The 11,363-nt window shown below is 28.6% G+C and overlaps 1 long non-coding RNA gene across 5 annotated transcripts; it reads left to right on the forward strand.

Moving 5' to 3' along the window:
* Positions 1 to 6,399: 6,399 nt before the first annotated feature.
* LOC126701270 (uncharacterized) lies at positions 6,400 to 11,068 on the forward strand. Of its 5 annotated transcripts, XR_007647270.1 has the most exons (7): positions 6,400 to 6,720; positions 7,674 to 7,695; positions 7,868 to 7,956; positions 9,418 to 9,487; positions 9,642 to 9,751; positions 10,356 to 10,461; positions 10,769 to 11,068. It is a non-coding gene; the product is annotated as an uncharacterized LOC126701270 (long non-coding RNA). The 5 variants fall into 5 exon arrangements; XR_007647269.1 differs by lacking the exon at positions 7,674 to 7,695 and having other exon boundaries at positions 9,642 to 10,179; XR_007647266.1 differs by lacking the exon at positions 7,674 to 7,695.
* The last annotated feature ends 295 nt before the right edge of the window (positions 11,069 to 11,363 follow it).

The following is an 11,363-nucleotide window of genomic DNA, read 5'->3' on the forward strand; positions in this document are numbered from 1 at the left end:
TGAATTTTGACAAATGTACCGTTAGATTACATTATCTTCATATATTTTTCATGCATACAAAATTTTAAGGTGATCAAAGATTAATAGTCATGTTATCAATTAATTATTTAAATTCAAGTTTTTGTAATTTAAAATAACGCATAAAAGATGAGTTTAAAGATCAAATGGTAAATTACACCCGATTGGCATGAAAATTGGCATGCATGTTAAAAAAAAATAGAAAATGTGATCCAACGGTTGGATTTTTAAAATACGAATTCAACAATAAGTTATTGGTTGGTGTAACATTTTTTAAAGTTTCATCAAGTGTAACTTGAACCCAACGCTATATTTCTTAATTCGATGTGAATTTTCACAAATCTACCGTTAGATTACATTATCTTCATATATTTTTCAAGCATACAAAATTTCAAGGTAATAAAAAACTAATAGTCATGTCATCAATCAATTGTTTAAATTCAAGTTTTTATAATTTAAAATAACACATAAAAGATGATTTTAAAGATTAAATGGTAAATTACACTCGATTAGCATGAAAATTGGCATGCACGTTAAGAACATATAGAAAATGTGATCAAACGGTCGGATTTTCAAAATATGAATTCAACAATAAGTTATTGGTTGGTGTAACATTTTTTAGAGTTACATCAAGTGTAACTTGAACCCAACGCTATATTTCTTAATTCGATGTGAATTTTGACAAATCTACCGTTAGATTACATTATCTACATATATTTTTTACGCATACAAAATTTCAAGGTGATCAAAAATTAATAGTTATGTCATCAATCAATTGTTTAAATTCAAGTTTTTGTAATTTAAAATAACGCATAAAAGATGAGTTAAAGATCAAATGGTAAATTACACCCGATAGGCATGAAAATTGGCATGCATGTTAAGAACAAATATATAATGTGATCCAACGGTTGGATTTTAAAAATATGAATTCAACGATAAGTTATTAGTTGGTGTAATCTTTTTTAGAGTTACATCAAGTATAACTTGAACCCAACCCTATATTTCTTAATTCAATGTGAATTTTGAAAAATCTACCGTCAGATTACATTATCTTCATATATTTTTCAAGCATACAAAATTTCAAGGTGATTAAAGATTAATAGTCATGTCATCAATTAATTATTTAAATTCAAGTTTTTGTAATTTAAAATAACACATAAAAGATGAGTTTAAATATCAAATGGTAAATTATACCTGATTGGCATGAAAATTGGCATGCATGTTAAGAAAAAATAGAAAATATGATCCAACGGTTAGATTTTCAAAATATGAATTCAACAATAAGTTATTGGTTAGTGTAACATTCTTTAGAGTTACATCAAGTGTAACTTGAACCCAACCCTATATTTCTTAATTTGATGTGAATTTTAACAAATCTACCGATAGATTACATTATCTTCATATATTTTTCATGCGTAAAAAATTTTAAGGTGATCAAAGATTAATAGCCATGTCATCAATCAATTGTTTAATTCAAGTTTTCATAGTTTAAAATAACGCATAAAAGATGAGTTTAAAGATCAAAGGGTAAATTACATCCAATTGGCAAGATAATTGGCATGCATGTTAAAAACATATAGAAAATGTGATCCAACAGTTGGATTCTCAAAATATGAATTCAACAATAAGTTATTGGTTGGTGTTACATTTTTTAGAGTTACATCAAGTGTAACTTGAACCCAACCCTATATTTCTTAATTTGATGTGAATTTTGACAAATCTACCGTTAAATTACATTATCTTCATATATTTTTCATGCTTACAAAATTTCAATGTGATCAGAGATTTATAGCTATGTCAGTAATCAATTGTTTAAATTCAAGTTTTCGAAGTTTAAAATAATGTATAAAAGATTAGTTTAAAGATGAAAGGGTAATTTACATCCGATTGGCAAGCAAATTGGCATGCATGTTAAAAACATATAGAAAATGTGATCCAACGGTTGGATTTTCAAAATATGAATTCAACAAAAAGTTATTGGTTAGTGTGACATTTTTTAGAGTTACATCAAGTATAACTTGAACCCAACCCTATATTTCTTAATTCAATGTGAATTTTGACAAATCTACCGTTAGATTACATTATCTTCATATATTTTTTATGCTTACAAAATTTCAATGTGATCAGAGATTTATAGCTATGTCATCAATCAATTGTTTAAATTCAAGTTTTTATAGTTCAAAATAACGTATAAAAGATGAGTTTAAAGTTAAAATGGTAAATTACACCCGATTGACATGAAAATTGGCATGCATGTTAAGAGAAAATAGAAAATGTGATCCAATGGTTGGATTTTCAAAATATGAATTCAACAATAAGTTATTGGTTCTCGTGACATTTTTTAAAGTTACATTAAGTGTAACTTGAACCCAACCTTATATTTCTTAATTTGATGTGAATTTTGAGAAATCTACCGATAGATTATATTATCTTCATATATTTTTCATGCTTAAAAAATTTGAAGGTGATCAGAGATTAATAGTCATGTCATCAATTAATTGTTTAAATTCAAGTTTTTGTAGTTTAAAATAACGCATAAAAAGAGTTTAAAGATCAAATGGTAAATTACATCCGATTGACATGAAAATTGGCATGTACGTTAAGAACATATAGAAAATGTGATCCAGCGGTTGGATTTGAAAAATATGAATTCAACAATAAGTTATTAGTTGGTGTAACATTTTTTAGAGTTACAACAAGTGTAACTTGAACCTAACCCTATATTTCTTAATTCGATGTGAATTTTGACAAATCTACCGTTAGATTACATTATTTTCATATATTTTTCATGCTTACAAAATTTCAATGTGATCAGAGATTTATAGCTATGTCATCAATCAATTGTTTAAATTCAAGTTTTCGAAGTTTAAAATAATGCATAAAAGATTAGTTTAAAGATGAAAGGGTAATTTACATCTGATTGGCAAGAAAATTGGCATGCATGTTAAAAACATATAGAAAATGTGATCCAACGGTTGGATTTTCAAAATATGAATTCAACAAAAAGTTATTGGTTAGTGTAACATTTTTTAGAGTTATATCACGTGTAACTTGAACTCAACCCTATATTTCTTAATTCGTTGTGAATTTTGACAAATATACCGTTAGATTACATTATCTTCATATATTTTTCATGCTTACAAAATTTCAAGGTGATCAAAGATCAATAGCCATGTCATCAATCAATTGTTTAAATTCAAGTTTTTGTAGTTTAAAATCACGCATAAAAGATGAATTTAAAGATCAAATGGTAAATTACATCCGATTGGCATGAAAATTGGCATGCATGTTAAGAACATATATAAAATGTGATCCAACGGTTGGATTTTCAAAATATAAAATTCAACAATAAATTATATGTTGGTGTAACATTTTTTAGAGTTACATCACGTGTAACTTGAACCCAACCCTATATTTCTTAATTCAATGTGAATTTTGACAAATCTACCGTTAGATTGCATTATCTTTATATATTTTTCATGCTTACAAAATTTCAAGGTGATCAAAGATTAATAGTCATGTCATCAATCAATTGTTTAAATTCAAGTTTTTGTAGTTTAAAATAACGCATAAAAAGAGTTTAAAGATCAAATGGTAAATTACATCCGATTGACATGAAAATTGGCATGCACGTTAAGAACATATAGAAAATGTGATCCAGCGGTTGGATTTGCAAAATATGAATTCAACAATAAGTTATTGGTTCTCGTGACATTTTTTAAAGTTACATCAAGTGTAACTTGAACCCAACCTTATATTTCTTAATTTAATGTGAATTTTGAGAAATCTACCGTTAGATTATATTATCTTCATATATTTTTCATGCTTAAAAAATTTGAAGGTGATCAGAGATTAATAGTTATGTCATCAATTAATTGTTTAAATTCAAATTTTTGTAGTTTAAAATAACGCATAAAAAGAGTTTAAAGATCAAATGTTAAATTACATCCGATTGACATGAAAATTGGCATGCACGTTAAGAACATATAGAAAATGTGATCCAGTGGTTGGATTTGCAAAATATGAATTCAACAATAAGTTATTGGTTCTCGTGACATTTTTTAAAGTTACATCAAGTGTAACTTGAACCCAACCTTATATTTCTTAATTTAATGTGAATTTTGAGAAATCTACCGTTAGATTATATTATCTTCATATATTTTTCATGCTTAAAAAATTTGAAGGTGATCAGAGATTAATAGTTATGTCATCAATTAATTGTTTAAATTCAAATTTTTGTAGTTTAAAATAACGCATAAAAAGAGTTTAAAGATCAAATGTTAAATTACATCCGATTGACATGAAAATTGGCATGCACGTTAAGAACATATAGAAAATGTGATCCAGTGGTTGGATTTGCAAAATATGAATTCAACAATAAGTTATTGGTTCTCGTGACATTTTTTAAAGTTACATCAAGTGTAACTTGAACCCAACCTTATATTTCTTAATTTAATGTGAATTTTGAGAAATCTACCGTTAGATTATATTATCTTCATATATTTTTCATGCTTACAAAATTTGAAGGTGATCAGAGATTAATAGTTATGTCATCAATTAATTGTTTAAATTCAAGTTTTTGTAGTTTAAAATAACGCATAAAAAGAGTTTAAAGATCAAATGGTAAATTATATCCGATTGACATGAAAATTGGCATGCACGTTAAGAACATATAGAAAATGTGATCCGACGGTTGGATTTGCAAAATATGAATTCAACAATAAGTTATTAGCTGGTGTAACATTTTTTAGAGTTACAAAAAGTGTAACTTGAACTTAACCCTATATTTTTTAATTCAATGTGAACTTTGACAAATCTACCGTTAGATTACATTATCTTCATATAGTTTTCTTGCTTACAAAATTTCAAGGTGATCAAAAATTAATAGCCATGTCATCAATCAATTGTTTAAATTTAAGTTTTTGTAGTTTAAAATAACGCATAAAAAGAGTTTGATGATCAAATGGTAAATTACATCCGATTGGCATGAAAATTGGTATGCACGTTAAGAACATATAGAAAATGTGATCCAGCGGTTGGATTTTCAAAATATTAATTTAACAATAAGTTATTGGTTGGTGTAACATTTTTTAGAGTTATATCACGTGTAACTTGAACTCAACCCTATATTTCTTAATTCGTTGTGAATTTTGACAAATCTACCGTTAGATTACATTATCTTCATATATTTTTCATGCTTACAAAATTTCAAGGTGATCAAAGATTAATAGTCATGTCATCAATCAATTGTTTAAATTCAAGTTTTTGTAGTTTAAAATAATGCATAAAAGATGAATTTAAAGATCAAATGGTAAATTACATCTGATTGGCATGAAAATTGGCATGCATGTTAAGAACATATAGAAAATGGGATCCAACGGTTGGATTTTCAAAATATGAATTCAACAATAAATTATATGTTGGTGTAACATTTTTTAGAGTTACATCACGTGTAACTTGAACCCAACCCTATATTTCTTAATTCAATGTGAATTTAGACAAATCTACCATTAGATTGCATTATCTTCATATATTTTTCATGCTTACAAAATTTCAAGGTGATCAAAGATTAATAGTCATGTCATCAGTCAATTGTTTAAATTCAAGTTTTTGTAGTTTAAAATAACGCATAAAAGATTAGTTTAAAGATCAAATGGTAAATTACATGCAATTGACATGAAAATTGGTATGCATGTTAAGAAGATATTGAATTATTAAAATATATTTTTATTAAATAATATATTTCATTTTATTAATTTGTGGTGTTAAATTATATTTTAATAATTTGAAGTATTATATTAACTCTTATTAATTATTAAATTATACTCAATTAATTTGTAGTATTAAAATATATTACATAATTGGAAGTATTAATTATATTGTTATTAATTAGTAAATTATAACAACCGAAACACTCCCAAAACCTGAAAATGACCAAAATACCCAATTCCTGAAAAAATACCAAAATACCCTTGATGACTAATAAAAAGACCAAAAACGTTTTTTATTTATTTTTATTTTATTATTATTATTACTATTATTATTATGATAAGGACTATATATATTATTATAGGTAAAGTATGATTGTAAAATGTATGTTGCCTTAGTGTTTCTCTGGTTTGTGTTTCAACTTCATGTCCCAGGTTCGAACCTTCAGAACCGCCTTTTTTCATTTTTAAGTTTCTATCAAACCAACTTATATGTATTAAATATAATTATGTACAACATGTTAAGGAATGTGTACCACTAGTCCAGTGGTAAAACTCGCGTCTAACTATGTTTGGCCCAGGTTCGAACCTTGCTGAAAGCATATTATTATTTTAATTTTTTCTCTCCTACAAAACTACGTCGTTTTACATCAGCTTAAAACATAAAAAAAAAAACCCTACTCTCTCATTTCTCTTCAGCCGCCTCACGCCCTCACCCTCCTTCTTTTCTTTTCTTCTCTCTGAGTTCCATCTTCCATGCCTCCCTCTTCCATACTTGGCCCTCTTCATCATGCTTTAAAAAAAACGAAGATTAACGAAAATCTGAGAGTGTTTATTGTGTGGATTTTGTTAATTTTTGTGTGTATTGATACACTGTCGATTATCAACAGTTCCAACGAGATCGACCTTTCTCTCGTCAGAAAACGCCCAAAACCGTTTCCAACCACCGGTGTCCGAAGTTCTCTCCACTTTTAACACCTGACGTTGCAAGAAGGTTTTCTTCTCTTGTTTTGAATTTATTTTCTGAATTTTTCTATTTACATATGTGTTTTATTTTGTTTTGTTTTGATTTTATAAATTGACATATACATTCATATGTAGAAAGGAAATTCGTATTGTTTGATAAAATGCTTTAGTGAGGATGGATGCACTAATAATAAAGTAAAAGGGTTTTTTTTTTTTTTTTTAAATGTTATTTTGGATCAGATTAAAAGTGTTTAGTCTGATGTAGTTTTATATATAGAGAAGTAAAGCCCTTTCTTTGTTTATTAGTTGATTTAATGTATTTGGTGGTTGTGCTTGATTTTTCAGGTATTATTTATTAGTTAGATTTTTTCAGGTATCACATTAGGCTCAGCCAAAATCATTTCAAAGTTCACTTTTTTAATTTACCAAACAATCCCCTTTTTTAAATAAACTGAAAAACAATATGCTATTTAAATTCAAATTTTCACATTTATTTTCTTTCTACAAATTCTCAACAATCAATAGGATAAAAATTTACTTGCTGGTTTTCCTTGACATAGGTATAAGTGGTGTATATTGATAAACATGACAGATTTTGTTTGTTGTTTGGGAACTTAAATAAATTTTTTGTTATCTTTTTCTTATGGATTAAATCAAAGTACTGTGTATCTAACTTAAAAGTACTGTGATATATTCTAATTGCAATCTTTAGCATGAAATTTTGCGGTCACTGATATATTGGACACTTAGGATAGCCACAATGTGATCAGTTGCATTGCTATCGCGACAAATCTTTTAATAATTACTATAGCATAGATTTTGAGAAATTGGTGTTTGGTGATGTTAAGACCTTATCATAGTTTGTATTGGGTTCAATTTGGTTGTTTAATTTGCCTTTATTCATTTATACTGTCATTTCTCGATTGAAAATTATAATAAGTCTATTTAATAATCTTTTTTCTTGCCATTTCTTGCCCGTAGTGAATGAAGAATGTGTCTTATTGTAAGTTATCCATATCCTCGTTTTTTTCCATGTAGTATATAAATTTCTTTCTTATAAAAAAAAAATATATATATATATATATATAAATATCTTTTTCTTTCGTTGCTTTAGTAGCATGTAATCTTTTGAGGATTGGGCGGATAGAACAAGCTTTTTTTTTTTTGCATTTCAGAGGAAGGATTGCTGGAGGTTTCAAGTCTTTTTCTATTCTAGAGGTGAAATAAACACTGATGGTTCCTTTTGTTTCAAGGGACTGAAGAGGTAAAGTTAAAGTTAAGGATCTTTTGGCCTGATTGCTGGATGACTAAGTTGTATGCATTAACTCGTTTTGTATACTCTTTAGTGAAATGCTTTGATTAACATTTTCTTAAGTGTATGGATATATTTATTCTTAATTTCATTGTGAATATTTTGCGTTTTATTTCCTTTTTGTTGGGGGTTGTTTGGGGATTGGGGTATGAGCATGTTGTGAACAAGGTGAAGTATTGTAGTGACTAGTGAGTTGGAATTATTGTAAAACAGTAATTTGATGATCCAAAACAGTCAACTCACTAAATGGGCCAAAATACAAAAGGATTTGTAGGAACCCACCAAAAAAAAGTAGGCCCAACATTGAAGTAGACTGGAATTGAATTGAATTTTTGAATTGTTTAGAATGAGCAAGAAAAAAAGGATAGAAATCAAATCGTGATCAAAATTGAATTTGCGTCTGATATTGATAAGAAAGAAAAGATTGAATTGAGAATTGCATCCGTACAGTCTGGGAAATTTTGATTGGTTCAGGTGCATTGTTTTTACATTCAGATTTCTAATTAAATTTAAACTCTGATTGCTATTATCTTTGCTTCCATCATCACTCTTGTTATCTATCCATTTCTTGCTGCCACTCTTACTTTTGTTGTCATCATCTCCTTTGTTGCTCTTATTGCTACCTTTGCAATTATCATCTCATCATCTCCTTTTTCATTCTTGCTGTTTGTTAACTTCTAACTTTTCTTAACACTGTATGTGCTTTTTCTCTTCGTTTTTTTAATTATTTTTTTTTAATTTTATTTTTTTTAATTTACTTTATTTTTCATTTGATGGCATTCGAATCCCATGAAATGAAAAATATGAGTTCTTTGTGAGTTGTGAAATAACACCCTTGTGAATTGTGATGTGATTACTTAATGATTACCATATTTTCATTGTCCGTGAAATCGGTTTATTAATCGCTTGAACCATAATTTGTAAGTAGAGGAGCCATTGGTAGTTATTTAGACGCGTTTTTTCACCTGTTCAGAATTGTGCCTAATTTTTTGTTGTTGATAAAATTGTTTTGGAGCGGACTTGAAATCGTGTAAAACAGGTGTGAACAAAGAAGCTAGTTTGAGACTGAAAATTCTAATAATCTAAACTAACAATAAAAGCTAGGGAACCCACCTTGTTGAATTCACAGTTCCACATAATATAAACAAACATTTTTCTTTTGTCCAAATGTGTGACCGATGACCCACCTTATTATTCCCTTTCATTCTTGATTGTTGCAAAAGTAAGTAGAATAATATAATTTTTTTATAGAGAATATGTATTGGAACAGGTTTTAGTTTTCTTTGTGACCCCATGTATGGTATATTGATGTAAAAATTTCTCTAGCCATTGACTATGTGGTTGTCTATGTTTGTGAGTTTATAAATTTATATTTTTCTGAATTTTGGCTAATTGGGTTTTGTGTGGCACTAGGGGCTAATAATTGAAAGAATCCAAGCTGAGCCTGTGGAGGGTAAGAGACAGTTCATCTATCTTGGGGATGGTAAACTTTTTCCCCTAGATTTGAGCTTGTGTCGTACAATAATGTGAACATCAATTATCACATTCAGTTTGTGAAATCAGTTCTGGATTTAGTGTTTGTAATTGTACCTTCTTTGTTATTAGTTACTTTCCCTTTAATCTTGCTTGTCTCACAGGAGCACAGGTGTGAAAGAGAAGCTCTCAGATAAATACAAAGACAAAATAGTTGATTAGAAAAGATTGGCAAATGAGGTAGGTCCTAGGTCTCTAGGGCCATAGGGAACACGTATGACCACTTCTCTTTCTCACACGCACTTATCTTCTACCTTCGAGTCTTTGACATAACCTACACATCTCTTTCTGTCTCTCAAAATATGTACTTGTAGTTGCTATTGATTGTCATTTGAAGGTGCATGATTCTTATGCATTATATATATATTGGATATTGGGGGGGGGGGGGGGGTGGGGAGCATGTGATGTGGCTATATTAGAAAATCTAGACTTGATGGCTGGGTGACATTCTACTCTAAGTTATATCCCAATGATTCAAGGCAACGATTACTCATTTATAGTTCTTGTTAACCATATGTTAACATGCTTTTTTTGTTTGTTTGTTTTTGGTGTTTGTTTCAAAAAGGAAATAGGTATGGTACCATGGTTGTAAGACATACTTAGGGTGCTTCTGCAACTATGTTTTGACCCTCAAAAACATATGTAACTTACCATTGTTATTTATCTAGTTTTCCTTTGAATTTTTTAAGTATTTATAAAAGTCTATATATATATATATATATATATAGATTTTTGGTGTTAAATTTTGGGTATAGGAGCTTTGGGATTTGTTAAGGGTTTATATTGTGTTGTAATGTGTTTAATTTTGTTCAATATAGGCTGAAGGTTTCATCGGCACTTTTCTTCAATTACAACACCTTGATGGGACTGCCATATCGGGTTTTGGTAGATACTAATTTCATCAATTTCTCTATCTAGAATAAAGTAAGTGATTAGTAGTTTTATTCCATTTTATTTTGAATGGGTTTGGTTCAAAAAAATGCATAGTTTGAGAGAAATTTTTATTGTTCATGACTTACTGAATGTGTGTAATTACCAATTGAGAAGGAAAAAAAAAAAATCTAAGAATGAGATAGAAATCCTTATTCAATTCTAGAGCTTGTTCTCTTCCCATTAATGCATTGAAGGATATGTTCTGGAAGCATGGATAAAAATAATAACTTTATGTATTTTGACTTGGTAACTTTGCACTATAATCCTAACTTATGCAATTTCTTTCATTGTTGTGTAGCTGGATTTGGAGAAGGGAATGATGGACTTCCTATATGCAAAATGTGAGTTTAGAATAACTGGTTTCTCAATTTAATGTGAATATTAATTTGCTGCAAGAATTGTTGTGCCGAGTTGATGAGGTATCCTAAGTTCAACATAGTTGTTAATGTGGTTTTATAACAAGCATTGAGTGCCATGTATCATTGGCAAACACTTAAATATGTGTTGGTTGCTTAATGATATTTATCAAAATATTACTCTTGGTTGTGTGGATGTCCATGAGAATGCTTAAGGAATAAAATGATGATCTTTTTTTTAATTATGATTTTATTGAATCTGCCTAACATGTGGATTGAAGGCACTCCTTGTATCATGCAATGTGTGATGGCACTCCTGTGTACAAATGACCACATCTTTTCTTTTGTTAATTTTATGATGATGGTTATAAGACAATATTATGTATTTAATAATATATTTCTATATTAATATAATGTTGGTTTTGAGACAATTGTGATGTTATCTGGTTAAATTTGTGGTATTGTCTTAGTAGGGCTAAAATTATTATAGGATTATTTGTAATAGAAATGTGGTTTTAAAACCCACCACAAAAAGAA

This window comes from Quercus robur, chromosome 9 (assembly GCF_932294415.1).
Source record: "Quercus robur chromosome 9, dhQueRobu3.1, whole genome shotgun sequence".
NCBI classification, from domain to species: domain Eukaryota; kingdom Viridiplantae; phylum Streptophyta; class Magnoliopsida; order Fagales; family Fagaceae; genus Quercus; species Quercus robur.